The sequence below is a fragment of the Phaethon aethereus genome (assembly GCF_964289735.1).
Source record: "Phaethon aethereus genome assembly, chromosome: W".
NCBI classification, from domain to species: Eukaryota; Metazoa; Chordata; class Aves; order Phaethontiformes; family Phaethontidae; genus Phaethon; species Phaethon aethereus.
Genome location: NC_138581.1, coordinates 8,335,748 through 8,360,698, shown reverse-complemented (window position 1 = coordinate 8,360,698; position 24,951 = coordinate 8,335,748).

Below are 24,951 nucleotides of genomic sequence, written 5' to 3'. Positions count from 1 at the left end.
TTTATAGAACAATTCTTTTTTAGTCATCTTATAACATTTTATAATTTATAACCATAAAGGTCACTCACATAAGATATTCTGTTTTCTGTGAGGCTAGCAGTGAGTTGCCATTTCCCAGGTATTTCCACTTGGAAAACACAGAAATATTTTCTAAACATGGTAGGTTTAAATCCATTCACTTTTTCTACATAGTTCCTCAAAATTCCACATGCTGACAAGGTTAGAGAGATAGCCCAGCTGGTATTTTCAAAAGCAAATATTACCTTAACTGCTATTGTCTCAATTAAAAAAAAAAAAAAGTAACTATTACTTATATAACGAATTGTTGATTATCTCTCTTCATATTAATTATTAATTTCCTACAGAGGTAGTTCTTGTGAGAGCATTGTTCAGTCAGGGTTCAAACCATATTGTTCATGTATCAGGGCACTTAGACATGCAAATAAGTGTTTAATAAAGGCTCCATGGAAAATGTATAAATGTGTACAAAAATAGTGGTGTGCAGGTTTTCCAAATTTCTAACCTCACCCTCCCTGTTTGTAGAAAAAAGACTGATTATAGGGTTCAGTTTGCTATCTGAGATTAAAACTTTAGGTGTTGAATGAGATGACCTCCTGAAGTAACCCTATCTCCTACCAAGACAATTTAAAGAGGGCTTTTCTCCACCCTACTCAGTTGTCTGAAGTTATGCAGACAGTAACTATTTCTGGAAGCATTCAGAGACATTAACCATACTCCACTACTCAAAGAGGGAGGTCGTTCTGAAGCGTAAAACTAATTATAGGAAATTATTATGTTTGTTCTATACAGGACATCAGTTTAAACTTGCGCATACAAAGAATGGTGAAAACATCAGAAAAAAAGGACGTTTTTGTAAGTAAAATATGTATTTGATTAGACCTGTGAAGGAAATACACTTCCCATCTTTTGAAGATTTTCAAGAGAGAAAAGAATACAAAAATATGCAGATAATCTAATATTCATGTCTTTATCCTGAAAATCTTTTAAGATTTTCATTAAGTAGATGATCAAATAAGACCATTGAAAATAAAGCAATGTCAAAAAAATTTATTTCAGAAATTAATGAACTAAGTTCAATTTTTATTTTCTCTCTTTGACTAATTAATATATACATCGTGTAGTAGGTCAAAAAAGGGGAATTAAGCTATTGTCAAGTGGAGTTTCTTCAGTCAGCTGAGGAAAAGAGCTGGCTTTAGATGCAGAAGAAACAACTTCCAATCAGCGATTAGGATGAGGCACAGACGTTTTTGACTCATGAGGTTGGTGTCACAATCACTTACATATTGGATACTGTTGATTATATTCAAGTATGTGTTGACAATCCAAAGGCTGTTCTTGCTAATGGCCATGGAGATGCATGAGTAGAAATCAACTCAGGCTTTAAGAATGCTAATTTTTTTGTTAGTTACTGCTACAGACATAAAAATGGGTTTGAATTTGGACTTTGGATGTGAGAGTGAATTAAGAATATTATGATTTATACCCACATACGAAAGGATATCTTTTGCCTTTTAATGGAATCAGAAGAGCAATTGACCTGCAATGTATTAATGTGTCAGGTGTGAAATATTTGCAAGCTAGGAGTTTGACATCATGTACCTTAAAACACTAGGAAAAATCAGACTTCTTTCCCAGATAGCTGAAAAATCAAGACTGATTCTGGTGGTATTGTAGAAGGGTTACTCATACATTTTAACATAATGTATAGAAAGTGTGTAAACGATGGATAGAGTTTGTAAATGTCTATGTAAATAGACAGTGATATTGTAAAAAAAAAAAAAAAAAAAAGTTTGAAGTTCTTAGGGGATCTCCTTAAGGGAAAAGAAGAACTATTTTCCTGTGAAATTACCTGACTTTTTATTTTTCCTTGTTTCTCCTAAGCCACAAGCAAAACAAACAAAACAAAAATTTAGGCTGTGTTTGTTAGAAATGCAAATGAAATAATACTAATAGAAAACCACAAACAGTAAGTTTGTGTGTTTTACTGTTCAAGTCTATAGTATTTCCTACAACAAGTCCTAACTAATTTCTTTTACAGTGCACATTCAGTGAGGAAACAGATATTTAACTGGCTTATCCTCATCTATCAGTCCACAGTTTGCTGGATATAGACTGTTAATATACACAATAACCCAAACTATCCACAGATGGAGGATCCTGGATGATATGCTAGGAGAAGAGACAATTTAATTCCCAAAATCTATGACCATTCTTGTTTTGTTTTTCTTTATATATATAACTTTTCTTTATTTTTGTATGACATATGGTATAAACTATAGCACATTAGCATGTAGTCCCACTAAATAGCTTTGAAAACCTACATCTAAGAAATAGCTCCCCATGACTCCAAGAAATTATTCTCCAGAGTCTTTCATATATTCCCTAAAATTTGTTTCACTTTGACTAACTTTACTTTTTTATTTTCTAAAAGCAAAAATTCTTTGTACAAATACTCTTGACTCCTTCTGTAGCCTGCTCTGTAGGTATCTAATGAAACTTTTCTCTCTTGTATTCACATTTTCTCTAAGATAACTGATGGAAAACCAGACTATATGGCAATGGCTCACTTTTCCTATGCCTCGCATCTTAGGAAATGTTGTTCTTATCCATGCATTTTCTTAGTCTTATTTATTTATTTATTTATGTAAACATATCTACAAAATTGACTTTATACTACATCATCCAGCCTGGCTTTTCTTAGACAAATAGAACAATGTCAGTGTTCATGGGGGGAGGAAGATGGGGGAGGAGAAGGGAATGCTGAAGGAACAGGGGGCTGGAAGGAAGAAAAGGGTCCTGCTGCTTAGTAGACAGCCCTGCTGGGAAATCTCAAATCAAATTCTTTTGAAAGGAAGCATTATTAAAAGTAACTTTAATCCTTCCAGCCAGACGGCTCATAAAAGCATACAATTAAGTCAAACAAATGACAAGAGCACTCTCTCTCCTACCTGTTTCCCCCTTCAGAGAGTAATTACTGCAGGGTAGTCTTGTCCGGTTTTGTGCAAATAGCAGTGGAGTGGTTGAACGAGGTGCCCGTTTCACCCTCCCCAGCCCAACCCTTGCTCACTCCTACCAACACTAGCCTGGCTAACATACACAGCCGAGAACAAAGAGGTGGATTTCAATATTTCCTCTTTGTGCAAGGTTAATTGAAAATCAAAAAGTCACTTTTCGAATGTCATATTAGAACTGTTAGTGCATCAATTTTCTTCAGTTTCCTGTCACTGCAGGAGAGCAGAAGAGGCAGAGGCATGCATTTGGATGGGAGTTAATGAGGGAGGAAAGAAAGGAGGGGGAGAAAGAAAGAAAGGAAAGAAAGGAAGGAAAAGAAAGGGAAGGAGGAAGGGAGGAAGGGAGGAAGGGAGGAAGGGAGGAAGGAAGGAAGAGAGGGAGGGAGGGAGGAAGGAAACGAGGGAGGAAGGGAGGAAGGGATGAAGGAAGGAAGGAAGGAAGGAAGGAAGGAAGGAAGGGAGGGAGGGACGGAGGGAGGGAGGGAGGGAGGGAGGGAGGGAGGGAGGGAGGAAAGAAGGGAAGGAGAGAGGGAGGGAGGGAGGGAGGGAAGGAGGGAGGGAGGGAGGAAGGACGGACGGACTTTTTTTATTTCGGGTAAGGTTGATGTTGAATGAAGGTTGTTTTCAGAAGTATCATGGTGTTTCCTTTTTTTCCTGCCATTTTCTTATTTGGGACAACATTTAGGAGTATGTGAGGTAAGCAGCAATCTGTCATGGTGAACATTTCAGGAGGCAAAGGAAGCAAATGTCAACATTTAGCATTCAACACTTACTGTCCATAGCTGTTTCCTGCTAAAATTAGAAAGCAGAGAATTATGAATCTCTACATGTTTTATCAAGGACTTAAGAAATTGTGGGGAATGATCACCTTATTTTTCTGCTCTGGAAAATGACTGAAGCCCTGTTGTTGTTTTCTATTTTGATGCTAAATTGTTCAGGTCTGGGCTAGTCACTCATCAGACATTGGCAAGGTGTCTTGTTCATCTGGGGCTTCTGTCTCTGTCAGAAGTTACATATGCTGCTGAAATAGAAACATTTAATTATAAGGCAATGGAGAAACATGCATTAGTGGAATTAATCTCTGTGAAGAGTGTGCACACCAACTTACGTATTCAATATAAAGATTTTAAAACAATTCTGCACCATCTCGACAGTTGTGAATATCACTGCAGTAGTGGAGATCACTTCTACTCCCAAGGTTAAGGATGGATTAAAATGGGTTCCTATCTTCATATGGGGTCAAAATTAATTAATTAGTGACAACATTAGGATAAAACATGATGCTACTTCCATACTGTGTCCTTGTGAATTCAAGTTTCCATCATTAACGTCTTTAATTCAGGTATTTTGTATTATCCTACATATACAATTAAAACGACATGAAAAATTTTCTTTTTGTGTGGTGATTGTGCAGTGTTTAATACAATGAGAGAAATGAGTAATAACTGTAAATATTATTTCACATTGTAACTTCTGCTCCAACTCAAATTCTCTGACTTTTTTAAGGTAATTTCTTACAGCTAAACCTGGGTAGAGTTTAAAGAAATTTAGTGAAAATAAACCTCTCCTACTTGTTTATATGAAGAGTTCATCCAGTCCTGCTTTCTCCAGCAAACAAGTTTTATTTGTTTGGTCTTGTAGATTTTTTTTGTTGCTGTTACTGTATTCAAAGTATGCATTTAATCCATCCAAGTGTTCCATCACAAGTGTCAAATGCCTCTCCTTAAAGCTGGGTAAATGCTCGGTCATGCCCAACTTGAAGCTTTGAGTACATTGCTGAAACCAGCTGTGACCCATTACTAAAGCAGAAGCATTTGCTCCCAAGACTGCTGACTGCATAGAGCATATACACCCTTTTTAAGGTTTGTCAGGGCAGCAACAGGGCTTTTTTTCTTAAAAAAAGCCACGAAACTTTTTAATTTTGTGTAGACTGTTCTAAAAGCAGCTTCCTAGGGGCTGTCTGATCGCACAATCCTCTTAGTATTTCTTACTCTGTAGGAGGGCCATCATATTTCCTGTTCTCAGTCAGTAGTTGGCTTTTCTCTCTCCTCTCTGTGTAATGACTGGAGTCAAGAGGCCAGCACCTTACCCACCTCCAGAGATGATGTTATAGCTCAAACTTTAAAATGCAATTTTTTGCTTTCTGGTTTTCTTTCAGTTCACACTTTTCAGGCAAAATCTCCATTTAATTCTACTCATTAGAAATATTTGAAGCGATGGCTTTCTATTTGTTATCTTGATCCCAAAACAATTCATTTATTTTCCGCAAATGGAAAATAAATCTTTTCATTCCAGCTTCATTTCTAGCTTCAGTTGTGACACAGTTCCCAGTTATTTCTGCTTTAGTACAGCTTTCTACATAGCAATGCCATGAAAGCTTACATCTAGCATGAAGTATATAATGTTTCTGGTTCTTAAATACAATTCAGATAAACTTTTCCACTGAAAAACTTGCATAAAGAAGATGAATGCAGAAGCTGCAGGACTGCAACATTACAGTTAAATAATAGAGACAGGATTAAGTAACGCATCTTATCTTGAGCACAGGAAAAATTCTTTGGTTGCCTATATATTTCACACTTGCAATATGCCATTGGCCCCAGGAAGAATACATTTTTAAAAGTTGGTATATATTAGATTGATAGTATTTTTCATATCATTCTGCCTGCAATGTTAGGCTGCTTTGGTTAAAGGTAAGGGCAATTTTTTTTTTTATTCCTTTTTTTTTAAGTTTGAGGTTATGCATTCATCTGAAACTTTTAAGTGGATACTGAGAACTGATAAATCTTCATAAAACAATAGACTTTAGTGACTAGAAGAAAAGAAAGGGAAGTGAAAATAAAGAGATTTTGTTGTCCCTGGAAGTAGTGAGGATGGACAAGATCTTTACATATATGTTGATCACAGTATTACTATGAGATACCTGTCTGGTAGAGCCATGAAAAGCCTAACATAGTTCTAGAATGGATCAGATTTTTTTTTATTATTAATTTCATACATAAATTGAATTTTTACTGTTACAGTACAAGGCACTGATAAGATCTTACCGGGAATACTGGGAACAATTTCTTGTGCCTATGGAGTTAATGAAGGGACTTAAGTTGGAACAGGTACACTGTAAGTGTACTCAGAGGGATGGAATAGAGCATATGTATAAAGTACAATTTCTAGGTACATGTCAAGACAGAAAGAGTATTTAAGATGAGAATAATTAAGAAAATTTAAAAAGATAAGTATTTATGATGAATTAAAGGAGACCAAAATATCAACATTTCTACTTTTCTAGTAGTAGGAATAGTAGTATTAGCAGCATAGGACAAAGAACCTGGTTTGGTTTTAATGCAAAACAGTAAGTACACAGAAGGAATTGCGCTGTAATTCCCAAAGTCAGAAAATGATTTTTGTATTGTGAGTTCTTGAGCATCCCTTGTGTCTGAGAGGACTCTGGGTTGCTAATTATTTTCATCTTACTTATATTTTGTGAATGCCAAGCCTTAGGACCTTTGTTGTTTGCCTAGCAGGGTCAGAAAAGATTTCCTCTTCCATAGCCCATTCATGAATAACTTAAACATGTTTTCTTTTGTTTCTTGTTTTTCTCTGATGCATTGGAAGCTAGCTCCAGGTAGCAGCTCTGGGATGAGCGCATCACAGTTTTTAGTGCTTTTAAAATCTCTCAGGTGTCTCTTTTATAAACCCATGAAGTGCACTTAAAGTTAACTAAGAATATCATTTGTGGTCAGGAATGATTTGCCAGATGGTCCAGCTTACCATGGATTTTTGTGGGGAAGGCTTACCTTTCCATGTAGGATGCATTCATCTCCTCAGGTATCTAAGAATTTTACGAAGTTATTATTAGGGAGCACATTATTTAAGAGCTTGGACAGCGTCAGTGCCTACAGTCTCTCTTGCTGTATTCTTGAGTTGATTATAAATTTGCTTTCACTCTGTCACTTAGTTTGTCTTCCAAGTGTCTGTAGCAGGCTCCTTCCTATATGCTCATCATCCAGACCGACAAGGAGATGCTTTGGGTGAAGTTGTGCTGTCCTCTCCTACCATGGGCACAGGTGATGCAGGTGGTGCTGCCAACTTCTGCTGTGGGCAACCTGGAGCCTCCTGCAAGGGCAGGGAGGGGGGAGGGTGTTTCTGAATTTATATTTGCCCTGCTGACATCTTAACACTGCAAAGTGCCAAGGCAACTAGCCCAGCTCATTCCATTTATTCAGAACTCTTTTAAAGAGTCCTTAACCTGTGTGAAGATCCCATTTTTTTCCTGGAAAGGACAGCCAGAAGGTCATAAATCTCCAGGCTAATGGATCTGGGCCCTTCACTCCTCTACAGGGTGTCAATATGAAAGACATAATCTGTTTGTGTGCTAGGTGCTATATTAATCTGTAACAATGTAGGAAACAAAATCTGTTGGATGAATATGCAGATGCTGAGGTAACAGAATTTTTTTTATTTTCTCTATGACTATGTATCAAACGATGGGAAGTTGCTGGGTTTTTTGTGTTGCATTCACTCAGGCACAATACTAAAATAGAGCTTGAGTCTACACTGAAAAGTCACAAATTGTTCAAGAAATGCAGTAACTGCTCAGAAAAGTCACTTTCAGGTGGTTGGATGGCTATGACTTAATTTTTTAGTGATAAGCATCAGACTGGCAAAACACAATTTGCCACTTGGAAATGTAAATAGTTAGCCATTTTATACATTTGTACACTTACACAGCAAAACCTGATTGCTAGAAATAGGGCTTTGGGGAGCCAGTGTCAGTAGATCTTCACCCAAAACAGTAAGACAAGGTGTTCCTAATAGAAGCAGTCTACCATTGAAGTGATAGGTCTGAAAGCACCATGAGGGGTCTCTACTGTAAACAAGAATAAAAAATATTTACAAAAAACTTACAGAATTACTCTGATGAACATTTTTTTTCCTGTACATGTTTTGACTCACTTGCCAGTATGTTTCTCACTCCCAGCTTCTCATCCAAAAAATCAAAACTGAGACTCCATAACGAGTCCTTCCTCTTGCAGTAAAGGAAGTAAGTTTAAACACTGGTGGTAGAAGAAGATCTTTTATTTATCAGTTACAGTTGGTCTTGCCTCAGTTTTAGCCATCCACATGCCAGCTTTCTAGTTAAGCAACTTGTTATTTATGCCCCATTTAAAGTCAAAACAGAAAGATAAGCTCTCCCAAAAGTTGTCTCAGTCTCATATATCTTAGACATCTAACCTAGCATTTAACTTTCTCCATTCACTGGAGACAAAACTAAACCAAGTGTTTAGAAAGAAGAGCCAAGTTCTGCATGTATAATGTTAACTAAAATGAACGTTAACCTTAACATATTTTAATAATTCAATGAAAATAATTAAGTCCATAGAAAAACGTTCACTGACTTCAGGGGGTTTGGGGTTGTACCCTAAAGATCCCCTATGCTTTTCTGACATTTATCTTTTTTTATTCCTAATTAGTTTATAATGATGCTGTTAAATGTTGGTCCCCTGAACATGTATACTGAGGTCCTTTTTCCACTGACTTTTTTAACTTCCCTCAAGATAAGAGCCTAATGTTAGTCAGAATTTTGGATATATTACTAAAAATAATTCTGAGCTTTACTTGGGTATTGCTGTGTTATCCTGTACGGCAATGGTTTCTGCAGATATACCAAGAAAAGTAAGGATAAATACTTAGATACCTGAGTACGTATTTCTGCACAATTTGATATCTCACTTCCAAATGACACCCAAAGAAAAACAGCAAAATAGGTCTTATCTTTGAATAAGAACTAGACTTGGTAGATCTTAACAGAGTTCCACTGACCTAGTTGGAACAAAGACATTTTTGTTTCATCATTTAGAAACATCTTGGATCTAATCAGAGATTTCTATCATAGAAACATTATGACTATTCAAAACAGATGAGTATTTCTGAACATTTGCAAAGATGACTTTACCTTGTGAGTCTTGAAAAAAGTACCACGTATCCGCTGACTATGCGTCAGTTTTCTTAGTTTCTTGAATGATTGCTGGGTTCACCCTTATTCAGAGATAACCCTACATCTTGCTTTCTTTTTCATACCTGAGTTTGGGAATATTTTGTGTATTTCAGTTTAGTATTTGGCTTTGGTATACAAATTAGCAATTTACAGTGGTACAGAAGCCTGATACACTGGGACACACTGTGGAAAAACAAATAACCCAATAGCTGAAGTGAAGTCTTGAAAATAATCCAACTTGCTTACAAATATATACCATCTTTCATATCCTTGGAAGTCTGTGATATAGAAACTTGCTAAGAGGTCTCATAGCATGAATTTGCTTATGGCTTCTTCAACTAAAACATTACTTTTTTCTCCTCCTTAAATTGAGTTAGTGAATTCTTCAACATTCAGCAGGGTGGTTACAGTTCAGATGAAAAATATGAATTTTCTTTTGCTTTTTTCATGAGGATCACATTATAACTCCTTGTTTTGCACTGCAGTTTTGAAAGAGGAGGAATAGGTAGTCAATGTTGTTTTCTGTTTACTTGGTTAAACAGCCAAGCTGGAACAGCTTTTTTAGAAAAACATGGATTAGAAAAGCAAGGCAATAGACTCCAAATGTGTCCAAATCTGACTGTCTGTGCCTATCTTCTCATTAACAGAAACCAAAACTTAGTGCTTAACTAAAAGCCAGACCTTGAAATCAAGGAACAGCAGATCAAACCAGCACAAAATCTGTACTTTTCTAATCTCAGAGTTAATTTGACTCAGGATATTGGTTCAAACCACAGTAAATAGGGAACAGCTGCAAAGTGCATTTCAAAAAGAGAAAAAAGTTCTTGAAAGCCTCATAGTATTTAATAACAGGAATGTGATTTATCTGTTTTAGAAAAGGATGCCTGGTAAGAATGCATTTCATTTAAAATTTAACCACAGAAATGTCAGCGAAGATGTAACAGTTCCAGAGCTGCGCATAGGTGAAATGGAAGGGACAATTCACAATTGAAAACGGACACTTTCAGGCAGTGCACATAATTCCCATCATTTTCTTTGTGCTCCCTTCCTTTTCAGTCTTGTGAAGACCCCAAAAAATCTTCTGCTCACGTCCCTTTCCCAGGACATATATACGAGCTGGGAATTAGGCTATGGCAATGTCATGTCAGAAGACGCTTTAACTACAAGTTCACTGTATAATCAAAGGAAAGTCGCTTGCTTGATGGAATGTAGCTCGTATCTCCAAATCCTGGCTCAGGAGTCTGACTCATGTCTTTTTGCTGAATATAATTCCAATGGTGGAAGGATAAAGCCCTGATTTCCTTTGCTGGGATACAACTATGTTTCTGATCTATGGCTATTGCTAAGTGAAATATTGATTTGTGAAATCTGGACTGACCTCTGCTTCTCCTTAAGCTACTCTTCAGTGCAGGATAAAAAGGTGGAAACCACAGAGATGTTACAAAGGAAGTGGCAAGGCTTGGCTGTATACATACACTATCCTCTTGGATAAAACAGATCAGTTAAAAAATCTTGAACAAAAACACTGACTTTGCAGTTACACTGAAAGGGCTGCATGGGCAGAAGTAAGTGCTTTGTGAAAGGCATTATATTCACAGCCATAAAGAATTATGTGTTCTTTATATTCATCAAATAATTGATGTAGAGAAAAGACAGCAAACTTCCCTGAGGAATGTCTGCTGCTCAAACCTTTTCAGAATTACCTTTGCTTTCGAAACGTATGGCAGATATAGCAAGTTTGTGCTGTTTTCCATAATGCTTCTCAGGCTTAAATATTCTATCCATCCAATACTGCTTCAGGCAAACCAAAAGGTTTGCACAAATCCTGTGAGTCAGTTCTTACTCCCTTTCCTGAGCCTCCTAGTAAGGGTGATAACTAGCGCAGAAGAACCTGGATAAGGGATGCAAGCAAGAATTAGATCAATTAGATTAGACTCAAAGATTACTCTCAAGGTGACTTTTGATTCCTAAATTGACACCAAGGTAGGATTTAGACACCACAAGAACAAAACAGAGGACTGAAAAACCTCTGGCTCATATCCATTCTGCCTTTAGTTTCTTATTTTATATCGGAGTCCTTCTGATTGCACCTGGGAAGCTTTTGAGCCTGTTTAGATCTGACTTTGTCTTGACAGAGACATTTTAGCACTCAGCTCTGACAAAACAACGATCTTTTTTCTCCCAAAATGTAAATTTAGCTATTTACTTTAACGTGCAGACATTTGAAACTGTGTGGGTTCAAATTCATTTTCAAGCCTGCAGCTGCAGGCTGCCCAAAAATGGAGGTCAGATGAACAGGAAAGAGGAGTGATAAGGAGATGGGTATTTCCTGCCTTCCTGTTGAAAATATGTTATTTTGCAGTACATTTATCCTGTTTAGTCTACAGAGAGAGAAGAAAGGTGATTATTATTTTTTTATATTTCTAGGAGTCTTTCTGCTATTGCCAATGAACTGAAGACGGGAAAAAAAACCCTTGTAAATTATAGAACACATAGAAAGACATACAGAGTAATATGGAAATCTGTGATAAAAAATGAAGCATCTGAAAATTTAACAGTGGCTAACCTTCTAGTTTTTGAACTCTGAAACGTAATGAAGTTTCAGGGAAGTGGTTGTATTGCCTCCACTGTTAAGAATGTGAGCAAGCCAAAGCATCAAGCAGACTCCAGGATCCCTCCTTCACAGCTGTTGCATTCCCACCCACTGCACGTTCTGAACTTGGAATCTCTCCCTCTCCATCAAACAGATGCAGCTACTGCTGTTTCCTTTCGTGATTTTGACCAACAGCAAGGCTGAGGTTGTATCCCGCAGACACACACCCACTCACAGAGGACGCAGACACAGGGACTGGCCACACAGAATGCCACAGACACAGCACTGCCTTCAGCAGCACTCACGTGCACACCAACAACGTTCATATAAAACATAAACAGAGACATCCCTGGCCTGTTCCTCCCCTCAGGCTGGTCATGATTTAAGCTCACACGCACCCTCACTCTCTAGTTTCACAAACACTCTCATATTCACAGACCCTCAAATATCAGCATGAACTTTAGTTCTGTCTAATGTATAGGTGCCTCCAGTAGGCAGGTTTCCTTCCACTCGTTGGTTAGTCCAGCTCGATATCAGATAGCAAACAGAAGCATGCAATCACCCAGTCATCTCACAAGCATCCCCACAGTCAGGGATGCCTTGCGTATTAGCACAAGCTCTCATTCTACTTAATATCCATGACCATACCATGGAGGCCCTATGCACCACTGGCTCAAACTGGGAGTCTGTGCAGATGCAGGTATCCTCCTACTCACCAGCTACTTCAGCTTGGAGTTAGCTAGAGAGTTATACATACACAGACATGCAGGCAGGATTAACTGGAGAAAAATAAATGAACCTGTCTTTGTAGTTGCTGGCTTTAGACCTCTCATACATACACATACGCTCTGAGATACACATACTCATATACAGCTGCTGACATATAGACCTATGAACCCTTTGAGCAGTCGTCCCTTTCCCAGTTTCTGGTCACCAAACCTCTCTTGCACACTGGTATCTCTGGATGCTGGTACCTAGATTTATGGGCCCCATGACCCTCAGCCCTTTTGCCAGTCTCTGGCACACAGATGTTGCAGCACTCACATGTAAGACAGAGAATAAAATTGCACAAGAAAAAACAGTCAAGAAAAGTATTTAATAAGAAGGTAGGGCAGACTGCTGCCATGAGACATAGGGCTCCATCAGACAAGCACACAGCCTGGCAGGTTGCTTGCATGTGGCTGTCCCTTTCATCTGCCCTCCTTTCTATTTTCCTGCACTTGTTCTTCCCCCATCCATCCTCAGCTCTCCCTTTCCCCACCTTTGACACTTCCACTAATCATCCTATGACAAGTTTTGCACAGTTCCATAAGCCCCTTCTGATATCTCATAATACTCTTTTCAGGTTGACCCTCTCCAAGGCTATGTCTGAGTAGTTTCATTAGTGGCCCATCAGCCAGTGGCTGAAGACCTCTGGTCTCCATTTCACCTGTTTGTTAGCTCTGTGTGTCTGTGTGTTTAATTTATCACTTTCCTTGTTAGCTGTTATTTCTTTTATACTGAATAGTCTTGAACAAAGTAACTTAACAAACCAGGTGCTCTCACATGCTGCTTACCCTCACATGTCCAACAAAGGAAAGAATGAAACTTCACAGAAAGGGAAGAACAGTAGTTATCCACTGAACAGGTGAGAACCATGGTTAGCAAAATTAGAACAAAGGGAGAATATCATTAAGAAATATTGACAGGAGTGTAGGCTTGACCCTTCTCTCCCCCCATTCCGGACTGCAGGGCAGCAACATCCATCCTGTTGGGGGTCTAAAGTCCAGATTTATCCTTTTCTGACATCAAGGGGGACTCATGCCCTCAGGGAGAGACTACTGAAGACCAGGTGAAGTACTAGGGTGTCCTGGATGGCTATAAATTGTACGCCACATTTCTACAGTGGAGGCATCCAGGTTCCCTTTTCAATCAGTACAAAAAAGTAAGCACTTTTAGAGTGTGCTTCATCGGTTTCTAGTCTAGATCTTTAAAATATCTCATATAGATCTCCCTTTCGTCAACAGTATGATATTGGATCTCCAGAGGATGATCCATTTAATGTATTTGTGCATTTCTCAAAGCATGATACTGAGGAAATAATTTGCTAGGGGTAACAGTTCTCTTGTGCTATAAAGGAGACAAGAAAACTAGCTCAGATATAAAAATTCATGATATGGTTATTGACAAGTAGGTAGTATAGTTCTCATGCTGGATACCCATAACATTTCTTTCCCAAAATTGATTAGGTTTAACTTTTAAAGGCTGAACTTACATTGTAAGTTTATATTATTTCCAATTAGTCAGAGATAATTAATCTACCCACAGAAACATTGTAGCTGGCAGTTTAGCTGTCTCAGGGAAACATGTTTCCTATTCAGATGTCTGTGTATCTACTGACTTTCAGGAAAATTTCCTTTATACGTAGGTATTTTGCTTTTGCTGGCAGTGTCTGTACAGGTTGCAGTACGGATCTCCTATCCTGTCCAGGTGAGAAGCAAGGGTAGACAAGACAAACCAACACAGTATTAACAGTGGTTTCTTGGAGAATAGGAACTAGGGCACTGAAAGATTCAGTAACTTGCTTACAGTCATATGCATCCTATTTAGTACAATTCAGATTGAATTTACCTTTTAATCAATTTAATTTTAATCTCTCGACTGTAGTTCCTCCACTGGCATTTTAAATAGAGATTTTATTTTATAATATCATAAAGTCTTATGATTTTGTTTCAGTACACATTACCCAATATATTATATAAAACACAGCACTTCACATAAATGACCATCTCTGTTAGACTATGTTTAGAAAAGATATTTAAATCACCACATTTTTAAAATACTTTTTAAAAGTAGGGTAAACAACAGTAAGCAAGAAATTGAAATATTCAGAAAACTTTGGTTCAACAAGTATCTCCTTCTCAACAGCCATTTGTTTCCTAGTTTATCCTCATAAGCTTGAGCAAAAAACCAAAATGTCTTCAATCAATTAATTCATCAGCCTTAAAGGCAGAAAGAAGTATCTTTTCTAACACAGAACAAGGAATTCACCAATCAATTGCTGGAAGGCTTATAATTTTTCAGTGGCCTTGAATGAAGCATATTCTCATGGAAGTACGACCCCAAGTAGAGATGTTATGGGTAACTTCTAATGTTTTGCTTTAACTTTTGCACTCCTTTGTCAAGAAAATTCCCAGCTTTGTAGAAGCTGGTGAGTTATTCATGTTTAGGAATACAGCAAATATTTTTTCTCAGTTTTATGCATCTTGCATATTACCAGGTGTTTCACAGCTATCTCAAGCAGATAGCTTTTTTCTATCATATCTTTACTTTATCTTCACACCATTAGAGCATTCAAGGAAGAACCAATAAAATTACAGGGTTAAGCAAAGCTGTGTGACCGGTATTCGCTGGCTGAAAAGATTCTTTAATGTCTTAACCACAACCTCAGTACTCACCTAGCTACTTATTTTATTAAGATTTAGGTCAAAGATCAATTACATTTGTAATTATGTCATCTATCATGAAAAAGTGATTCTGCAGGAGTCCAAGACCAACATGTATCATTAGGAAAGTTCTTAAAAAAAAAAAAAAAAAGTGGTTAACTTTGAACAGCAATTTTTTCTTCCTCTCCAGAAAGAATACTCTGAGTGTAGTAATACCTTCCGCTATGTAACTACAAACATGCATCATCAACTCATGTTTCACTCCTAGTGATTTGTTTGTTTTCACCTTTAACTCAATTCAAAGTTTTGATGCCAGTGGAAGAAACTCTGTGTTACCTTCTTCAATGGAGAATCCGAAAAAGTGTTTCCCTTTTGTTCAATTTAGTAATTTTAAATTTTAATTAGGAAAGTGTGCATTGCATACACTTGCAAGAGTTCATGAGACTTCCATATAACAGCCTGTTTAACGTAAAATGGCCTTGTGCATGGCACTGAGTGTGGAATTCCGAAATCCAATTTCTACCACCAGTTTTACTTCTGATCTGTTGTACAGAATCATAGAATCATAGAATAGTTTGGGTTGGAAGGGACTTTTAAAGGTCATCTAGTCCAACCTCTCTGCAATGAGCAGGAACGTCTTCAACTAGATCAGGTTACTCAGAGCTCCATCCAACCTGACCTGGAATGTTTCCCAAAATGGGCCATCTACCACCTCTTGGGGAAACTTTTTCCAGGGTTTTACCACCCTCATTGTGAAAAATTGCTTCTTTAGACCTAGTCTAAACCTACCCTCTTTAAGTTTAAAACTATTACCCCTTGTGCTAGTGCTACAGGTCCTGCTAAAAAGTCTGTCCCTGTCTTTCTTCTAAGCCCCCTTTAAGTACTGGAAGACTGCAATAAGGTGTCCCCAGAGCCTTCTTTTCTCTGGGCTGAACAACACCAACTCTCTCAGCCTGTCCTCATAGGAGACATGTTCCAGCCCTTTCACGATTTTGGTGGCCCTCCTCTGGACCTGCTTCAACAGGTCCATGTCTCTCCTGCGCTGAGACTTCCAGAACTGGATGCAGCCCTGCAGGGGGGTCTCACCAGAGCAGAGGGGCAGAATCCCTGGGCTTGACCTGCTAGCCACACTGCTTTGTATGAAGCACAGAATAGAGTTGACCTTCTGGGCTGTGAGCGTATATTGCTGGCTCATGTCCAGCTTTTCATCCCCCACTACCCCCAAGTCCTTCTCGGCCGGGCTGCTCTCCATCCCTTCATCCCCCAGACTGTGTTGCTACCTGGCATTGCCCCAATCCAGGTGCAGGACCCTGCACTTGGCCTTTTTGAACGTCATGATATTCACACGAGTCCATGTTTTGAGCTTGTCCAAGTCCCTCTCGATGGCATCCTGTCCCTCAGGCACATCAACAACACCACTAAACTTGGTGTTGTCTGCAAACTTGCTGAAAGTACGCTCCAAGACTCCAAGAGTCTCCTGGATTGCCTACAACTTGCCATATTACTTTTCCAGCAGATGTGGGGGTGGTTGAAGTCCCCCAGCAGGGTGAGCGCCTGAAAGCGCTATGCCTCCTGTAGCTGGAGTGAGAAGGCTTCATCAGTAGACTCCCCTTGACTGAGTGGTTTGTAGTAGACAACAGCCACAAGGTTCTCTTTGTTGCCTCGGTCCCTGATTCTTACCCATGAGCTTTAGACCTTCTCATGGCTGATTTTCAGAGTCAGCTCTGCACACTCTATCTATTTCTTGATGTAGAGGGCAATGCCTCTGCCCTTTCTTCCTCACCTGTCCCTTCTGAACAGACTGTAGCCATCAATAGCTGCACTACAGTCATGTGATTCGTCCCACCAAGTTTCAGTAATGGCAACCAAGTCATAGCTTTCCAGCAACACAGTGGCTTCCAGCTCCGCCTGTTTGTTGCCCATGCTGCATGCGTTGGTGTAGAGGTACTTCAGCTGGGCTGTTAGCCATGTCAACCTCTTAGAGGAACCTCCTTTAGTTCCTCTGAGGTCTTTGGTGCAACAGTCTGAGGGGCCTCGCTAGCACACAGTCCCTCTGACCTTGGTGTGTTATCCCACAGCTTGTCATTGGTGACCCTGATATTATCCCCCTCCTCCTTCAAGTCTAGTTTAAAGCCCTGTCAATAAGCCCCACTATCTTGGGAGCAAAGGCCTTCTTCCCCTTTTGAGAAAGTTGAATCCCATCTGATGCCAGCAAGCCAGGTGCCATGTAGGCTGTCGCTTTACCAAAAACCCCAAAATTGTGTTGGTGGCACCAAGCACAGAGCTATGCATAAATAGAATGGACCCATCTATTTCTTCCTATGCCTCTGCTTGCACTTGGAAGGAAGGAGTCAAAAATAACCTGTGCTCCTGATTCCCTTACCAACCAGCCCAAGGCCATGAAGTCTCTATAGGGACTTGGGCATTTCATTTCAGGTTCCAGTGCCCTTAGCTACACCTCAGACCTTCATCTTTCCTCACTATTTCGACTATTAACAATCTGAGGCAAGGACTTTCATTTGGCAGGTAGGTGTATGGTTCTAGCACAGCTAAAGTACTGTTAGCCCTTGAGGCACTGCAATGATATTAAATAAATTCTTCTAGCCATGTGGAGTAATTAATTGTGAAGCTGGATGAACAATTCTAATTATATGATGAGGAACATGGTTTCAATAATTTTACAAGTGTCCCGTTAATTGTTATGTCCTGTACCACAATTGTAGCACAGAAAATCAGTAGCTGATGGAGATTCATGGTGGAAAGATGGAGATGAAGAACCAAATTTCAAACTTTTGATTTTCAGTGCTTGCTCTGACACTTTGTGACTCCTCTCCAAGTTTCTGGTCTAGGGCTGAGAGCCTGATAGTTCCAGGCTGTCTTTTGCCATTGTGTGGTTAAGATGACCACTGTCAGTTCTTCCAGGCAGCATCATTCCTAGTGAATTTAAACAGGAATTTGGTGAAGAACACTCTGTAAGTTCCAGGCATGAGGTCAGAAGGAAGGAGTTGATAAGTGTTTTCCTGCCAACAGGTTCCCGATATCAAGATTTGCCTACCCAGTAACATGTCTGTTAGAGAAACCTGCTCTAAATGACTGTGTTTGAGTAGTCAAGCTGCACTAGATGATCTCAAGAGGTCATTTTGAACCTCAGTTCTGCGATCTATTTTCAAAGGCTTTCATATAGTTTTATAAACACCCAATTAATGAATGAATTATATGGGATGTCCACATGTTTCCAAATCATGATACAAAAGTGAAAATTCCTGGTTTTCTTTATTTGCTATTATGTTAGTCTTAGGAGGAAATATATGTCAGTCAATAATTTGGTAAGTGTCAATTTTCTGACAGGTGTAATATACTTGAAGTTTAAGTGACCTTTCTAGGACTAGTATGTAGAATAGTCTTTCTTCTCCATCCCTTCTAAAATCACTTTCTAGGCACTCTCACAGCTTCGTTATGTTGGTCAAGAATGATGAGAATAAACTTTTTGTATTCCTCTCTGGCGTGTTTTTTTAGCTGCAGAACCATAAACGTGTCAAACAGATTCTCATTTATTAATAAGATTTTAATAGCAATTCAAGGATCACATAAAGATTTTGTTATCTTCTTACATATATATATACTTATATATACTTAAAACACAATTTTTAAGTTGTATAGATTTAATTTTGGAGCTGCTGTTAAAAAGGCATGTGTTTGAGCATGGAAAGACATTATGTTAATGGGGGCTTTATGTGCTGTTCAGCTATGGATATCTATGAAGTGGCAGGGTACTATATTATGATCACTATATTTTATTATTTTGTCTGCTTGTTTCTCAAAGTTGAGAGGCAGTATGTTCAATTGCCTGTCAGTGCTTAAAAGACATTTGGACAATGCCCTTAAAAAATATGTAAAACTTTCGGTCAACCCTGAAGTGGTCAGGCAGTTGGACTACATGATTGTTGTAGGTCTTTTTCAACTATCCTATCCTATCCTATCCTATCCTATCCTATCCTATCCTATCCTATCCTATCCTATCCTATCCTATCCTATCCTATCCTATCCTATCCTATCCTATCCTCTTGGAACATACAAACAGGCATGGGGAATTTGTTTAGAAGTTTTCTGGTGTGAGAAGGTCAGTTCTCTTAGGAAACGTGGCTTCCAGAAGTGGTGTGTCTTTAGGTCAGGATGCAGAGCTCTCTCTCTCAGATGGTTAGAGGCTTTCTTTTGTACTGGTTGTATATAAGTCCGCATTCTGCATCCAAGCAAACTGTCTCCTAAAAAAATAGCTGAGTTTCAACCGCAAATATAATAGCAGGTACTGCAATTCTTAGGCTGACCCTCAGAGTTTTTGCTGGTTGCTTTATAGGAACACTGAAAGAAGTAAATATGTTAATAGTTGATTTCCTACTTTTTGCTGCTGATAAAATGAGCTGTACTATGGAGTCTATCAACATGAAATTCATAACAAAATTACATGTTTGTCACCAGTGTTGTTTATTCTCTTCCATTGCTTGCATGACCCAACAAAAGAAAAAACTTAAGTCCATGCTCAGGACTGAGTGGTTTAGGACATTCTCAGGCGATAACGAGGAACTGTATAAAAGCCCCTCAGATCAATACAGACAGCAGTGGATGATATTTATGTGTCTCATATAGGCCACCAAAAGTTGTATATAATTTAGCTAATCTCTCTAGATATGTAATCTAGCTAAACTAGATTTTCTTTATAATTGGTGGAGACGAGTGGTTATTTTTATGATATGACCCTTCAACTTATTTTATTTACATTAGTATAAGACAATTGAACTATGTCTAGTCAAGCGACTCCTACTCTCTCTTTGTTCTGACAGCTCATTTTATCCTTGCTTGTCTCATCTCACCTCCTTTATTGGCCCATCCCAACAAAATATCAAAGGGAAACATATCTGGGCTTCCTTTAAGACCATACATACCCAAGGCTGTATGAGTGACAAGGCAAAGTACAAGCTTTACTGTGATAAGCACCACAGTTTTTTGTCAGGGGAAGGAGGAATCAGAAGGATTAGGGAAAGTAAACTGAATTGTTTTGCACATAAATACCTATGTGTTTGGCTGGTGTGCAACAAGAGAGATTGCCTCTGGGCTGTTTTATGTGCCAACTGTTTGGGGAATTGTGTTTTGTTGCTGTTGTTTTTCATCCCTTTTCTCCCCTGTTTGTAAATTATTGTAGCTTGTATGATCCAGCTTTGGGGTGTATGTAGGGGGTATTATTTATTTATTTATTCCTTTATTCAGCTTCTCCTCTTTACCTTATTCACCCCTTAGGAATGGGGAGGGATTGTAATTGCAACCATTCTCTACAAAGAAAATAACCCTGGAGGACCCCAGAGAGGGTCAAAGGGTTTAATGAAATCATCAGGATGTAGTCCTTAGATATTTTCACACAGCAGCTACTCGGAGAGGAAGAATCTATTCTGTCTAAAATAGGAATTTACCAGAACACAGGACAAAAATTAAATAATTATTAATAATTAATAATAGAAATAAAGAAAAGATAGGTGGTGATAACTGAAAAATAAAGAAGCACAAAAGACTCTTTAACTACACCGTTTCAGAAATTAGTTAACTTATCTTCTCTCTTGCAATCAGACAGGTAAAGTAAATTCCCTTCTTTTTTAATCGAAACTCAAGGTGCTCTGACTTCTTTCACAGCTTTTCTCTATAGTCTTTATCCTGCCATGGGGACGACACAGGAATTGATGTGCCTATTTCTATGCATTATGTGTAGACTTTAAGGGTGTACTTTCTTTGCTCAGATGCAGATGTCTACTCTGCAGATGTCTTCATCAAAGCTCATCATCCTCATAATCGTCTGTAATCCTTGGAGGAAAATAGTCCATTTTAAGGGTGATTCCTCTCATCATAATGCAGTCATTAAAAATATATGAGAGTTCATACACTAAATTCTGGTTTTCTTTTTTTTTTTTTCCCTTTTTTTTTAAATAAGAAAACCTCAGATATAAATGTATGGACTATTTAGCTAAAGACATGTGAGATAAATTGCAGCCTGAGTGATCCACAAACAAGACTATGAATTTCACCATCAAGACACCTAGAAGTTAGGCACCGTGACTCACCAATGCAAAATCAAAGTCCCTTTTTGGATTTTAAACACTTACCTTGACACAACAGCTGAATTTTTACAGCCAAAACACTTCTCAGTACTCTTGCAGGAACACAGGTAGAAATCATACATACCAGAATAATTGTACATAAGGTAGTATAATATTTACATCCATAAATCTTCACTTTGTCAGTACTCCTATAATTCAAGTATGAGACATATATTTTCTATTTTGCAAAAGAACTCAAAAATAAGGGCTGCTGGGCCTCAAGCTTATGAAAACATCTAGCAAATTTTGTCCATGAGCTGATTACAGTAGGTGGCCATGAATATTTGTTTAACCAATAATTTGGATCCTTGATCTGTTTGAGCTCAGGTACTATGGTTTTCTGGCAAAGCCTAAAGTAAACTCTCATTACAGTCTTTTTACAAAAACAATTTAAATATGTGCATGCATTATCACAACAATGGCAAAAACAACAACAAAAGAAATTATTGATTTCTGCACAAATTAAGCTCTTTGATAATTTGCACAGATACAATTGAAACAATAAACTCAATGAGAACAACAAACTGGCTAATTAGCTTAATGATAATTTAATTTTACATTTGGTAATGGATACCCTTTTTTTTTTCCTTTACTAATAAGATGTAAATTATAATCAACTGGTTTTAAATCTTAGAATTCTAATTTTGTAGACTTTAACTGCTGTGGAAAACTGTGCAATGGAAGATCCATGTCATACTGTTAATAGCAGTGATTCAAACACGGCAGTGTTTCTTTGCTTTGTATGTTTGATTGTGTATGGCAGATGTCAAAGACTAAACCAGACTTTTGGTGCAAATCCAGCTTGAAAAGTAGATGTGCCCTAACATCTAATCTTAGCTTTCCTCATAAAGCAATAGGAATTGTATTGTCACTCTGTTATTGTATGGGCTGGTCTATGGTACCTACAAGGACCAGAGTAACCTAAAGGCTTCTCGAACTTGTGTCATAGTGTTATGGCCCACTAGAAAAGGAGAACGATTGGTATACAAGAGCTTCAGCACATCCGAAATAGGGGCTCCCTTTACCAACTTAGTGCTGAGACTGAGTCAAAGTGGCTAAATTTCAATTGACTTTTTGGGCTCAAGATTTAAAAAAGTGCATGCCTTGATATATATTTTGAAATGGACTGATTTTTCAAAGTATTTAAAGCCAAGCATCTTCCACTCATGTTTAAGTAGTTTTTCCATATTGGTATTTTCTTGTATTTTGCTTTCTCTGGACACCCCTACCAACAAAATACAATTGCTAAAATCCTTTCTGAAAGCAAACTCAATTAAAGTTTAAACATAGATTCATCTGAAGGTCTGAGTAGATAGGAAAACTGCTTAGTCTTGTGACCAGTTCCGACAAATGCCACAGCAGCAAGAAAGGGAGAATTGTCTTTCTACTGATGTTGTATAAGAAGATAGTCTCCACTGTTCCAAAGTTCTTAGGTACCATTACCTTCCCAGGTGCTCTACTAACTTAATTTAATATAATCTTAGCACAGAATCTTCACCATTCATCATATTTTCTTGGCTAAATTTCTCTGCTTTATTCCACCAATATCTATGAATTCTCGAGCTGCAGAAGTAGCAGACAATTTAACATCAAGAATGTTTTTAAAACAGCAACATAGACACAGAACAATTCAAAACTTTGGGTAACTTGGGAAAAGTTTCCTTTGATAGGCAATCAGAAGGAATAAAGAAGGTGCAGATCTCAGCCTAATGCCACTGAATTTACTGAAGGATAGCTTGAGGGCATGGTAAATTTTGTTGATCAAGACCATGAGATACTCCAGACTTAGAGGAATCTGAATACGAAACAAAGATGAACTTTCCAGATGCCATCATCCCTAATTAACAGACCAAAGCAATCACTAGCTATCCCCATGTTTTATGGGAATTTTCAGGTAGATTCACATCTGAACTGTGCTGTCTGAGATAGCCTCTGTCAAGAACTTCAACATAGTAAAATCCAGTTGTACCAGCTGACTTCTTGCCTGACTAATGAAATGTTGCAAATGTATTGCTAGCAGGACAAAAGCTATGTGGCCACCTACAGCTTTCTGTCAAGACTTTGAAAAGAAATACCAACTGTGCTATAATAAGAAATCAGCTTGCCAAAACATTACAAAAAGCAAGAGCTTCCAACTCACTGAAACTCTATTTAAGTTATTATATGCTTTAATGGCCCCTGGAACAACAGATAGCTGTGCAATTAATGCAAACCTTGTCATCCTTCTCCACCTCCCCTGTCTCTGCACAGGCCAGTAATGAGGCTCCTTTAAACATAGAATGTGTGTAGAGCCCTGACAAACCACCTCAGTATGCAAAAAAGTCTGAGGGGAACCACAGGAAACATGACCATAGTTGCTAATAATGTCAGCCCTCCACCTCTTTCTATATTCACAGTTTTGGCTTTTGGAGTCAGTGTCCACTGAGGTGGAAGGACGTACTCTTGATTGTTGTTACATATCTATCTCCAGTGGAAATATTTTCACTTTTGAGGAACAAAGCAACGAAGTCACAAAGGGAAAGCTTGCTCTTTTTCATGGACTACGCATTTCCCTGGTAGGATCTATTGTATGTCAGGCGGAACACTTACTGTCTGACGCTTCCTGTTCAGATGGGAAAGCATTGGCTGGTAAATCATTTTCTAATCAATTCTAAAAATAATTAAAAATAAAGCACACCTGTTTTGTAAAATCACCAAATAAAACACAGTTCTGGACTTTCTGAACAACTTAGTTTTGAATTACCTAGCTTTAGAACAGACTTGTTTTATAGACTAATCACATGCTTTATTCACTCTTTTTTTGCACAGCTTTTTTTTTTTTGAGCTCAATTTTGCGAATTACTCCACTGTGCAATTGACCTCACTTCTAGAAAATACTGTCTTTCTTAAATATTCTACCTTGGTCTTTTCAGTTTGAGGACATTATTCCCTATAATACCATCATTAACCACCTTAAATAGTTCCTCCAGCAATTTCATGTTATCAAGTATTTATAGATAGTTACCATCATCTTTATTTCTTGAAAGACGTTCATATAGCTGCTTCATAGCTTCGTAGATTATGAAGCCAGAAGGGACCATTGTGAACATCTCATCTGACCTACCTCATAACAGAAGTCACAGGACTTCCCTGAATTAATTCTGTTTGCACTAGAACATATCTCTCAGAGTATTTTGACTTAAACATTTCTAGTGTTAGTGAATTTACAAAAAACCTAAGTAAATTGCTCCAGTGGTTTACCCTTCCTGTTAAAAGAAAAATATGGCTTCTTTCTGGTCTGAATTGCTGCAGCATTGAATCTATGTAGTGCAATACATTTCCATCACACAGATAAGCAACCAAACAGTCATACAAGAGGTGAGATGGGAAGGTCTCCCAGTTTTGATTTGCGGTTGCTTTTCTAACCCAGCTTGGCAAGACAGTCTTGTAGCTATGGAAAAGGAAAAGGGTATTGAGAAGGGTTAGGTCCATTCTAAATATCTGCGTGTTCCTGATTCTGTGGCCTAATTCACTTCATTAGTATTGTTGTGCTAAAAAATACATTACTGATTATGAGGTTCTTGGCTCTCACTGCAAAAAGAGACAGAAGAATACATGAATATTTAATGCAAAGCAATACATTTCAGGAGTCTGAGTAGGGCACTCAGAGAATTCCATTCTGACCTTCTCAGCACTCCCATACACACCCTTTCAGCAAGCCACCCGACCTCCTGTGCATCAACTCACTTGTCTCCAGTCGGATTCAGTAACCGAACAGATGTGCCTC